Source organism: Barbus barbus (genome assembly GCF_936440315.1).
Source record: "Barbus barbus genome assembly, chromosome: 26".
Lineage (NCBI taxonomy): Eukaryota > Metazoa > Chordata > Actinopteri > Cypriniformes > Cyprinidae > Barbus > Barbus barbus.
The window spans coordinates 21076284-21078314 of record NC_136754.1 but is presented as its reverse complement, the minus strand read 5'-3'; positions in this window follow the sequence as shown (position 1 = coordinate 21078314).

Here is a 2031-nt window from a genome sequence, read left to right as displayed (position 1 = left end):
GTCAAGAAAATATGATCATATTACCCCAATTTTACAGTCTCTGCACTGGCTACCTATTAAGTTCCATATAATTTACAAAATATTATTACTTGTCTATAAGGCCCTAAATGGTGCGGAGCAATTTAGTTTCTGCGTACCTAACTTGTCTTCTACCACGCTACAATCCAACCCTCTCCCTAAGGTCGCAAAACTCTGGACTTTTGGTAGTACCTAGCAAAGTCCACTAAAGGAGGAAGAGCTTTTTCACATTTGGCTCCCAAGCTCTGGAATAGCCTTCCTGATAACGTTCGGGGTTCAGACACAATCTCTCTGTTTAAATCTAGATTAAAGACACATATCTTTAGCCAAGCATTCACATAATGCATCTTATAATCTTGCACTGCAGTTATATCTGATCAAATGTACATTATTATTATTCTTTAGCTTGGGTTGAACAAATCATTTTTGCTTCAATGGAACAGCAGCTACGCTAATTATGTCTCTATTTGTTTCCCTGTTTCTGATTAACATCTCACGGTAACTAGGAATTACAGATGCTTCAGTCTGGATCCAACCCTTAAATGATCTGAGATGACCGAACACCTGAGAAAAGATGATGCCAAGCCCTCAGAGGACCTCAGAGGATGCCAAAGCTCAGACAACATACAGAATTACCAAATTTTGCCATAAGTTAAATATATTAAGGTTCTGCAATATATAAATATATTGTGGAAACTTAATTTCCTGTAGAGCTGCTTTGCAACGATTTGCATCGTAAAAAGCGCTATACAAATAAACTGAACTTGAATGTTTACCAAAAACCATATAAGAATTGCGAGCCATGTCGAAATCAATGTAAATAGATGATAACCTGGGACATCCTGCTTGGAACCGTTCAGGTCTTATTAAAATTAATCAGTGTAATTTGAGTAATCAATAGACAAAACCATTATAATAAATCAAATTTGTAACTGTTACATTAAACTATTGTAACTACGTTTTTTGCTTCAGATTATTCTTGCATTATCAATACATTGGCAATAGACAATTATAGGAATTATTTAGAAAAATGACTAAATAACTACATTTTATCACTGAAAGCACTGCCATTTTGAGTGTTTCTGAATTCTGTTGCAGTGGTCAGGGTGTACAAGTTGGAGCACTCTTAAAATTAATTAAAAAGTTCTATAAGAACAGGAACAGTTTTTGCGTATTGAATTCTCATAACAGAGGATTCTCAGTTAGGCTACAGACAAACTATAACATGGTCACCACCAATAAGCTTCCGACAACTCTTTCAGTCTTCATTTAGACAGTAAAGACTAAAAGACAAGTAAAATAAATAAATAAATATTAATTAACTGTTCCCATCTGGTGGAATGTCCTGCCCAACTCAATCCGAGCAGACGAATGCTTACCCATCTTCAAGAAACGACTTTACTTGACCCTCTAACTCTAGAACTCTCTATTCTAATTTTATTTTATCTATGTCTTATTTAAATAATAATAATAATTATTATTATTATTAACTGTACTGCGTTAGGCTAACCAAGTTGCTTTTTTGTTCGCTTCTTATGTCCTCATTTGTAAGTCGCTTTGGATAAAAGCGCCTGCTAAATGACTAAATAAATAAATATATATTTATTTATTAAATATTTTTAACTCGTTAAACAAACAATTAAATCGCATGCGTTAACGCGCTAATTTTGACACCACTATCATATATATATATATATATATATATATATATATATATATATATATATACACACACACACAAACACACACACACACACACATATACACACAGATGGTTTTATGTCGTAGAATAAAACATGAAAGCACCTAACCTCAATCAAAATGCTTTCCAAAAACCCACCGATTCCAGGATGATGGAGAAGTGCTAGAACGCCAATTTATTTTTGGGATTTGGCCTCCAAAATGATCCTTGCAGCATTCTATTCATTTTGACTTTGGATGTGTATGCAGGCTGTGATATGAAACAAGTCAAAAATGAAAAAAAAAAAAAAAACGACAAATGTTCAAGGGGGG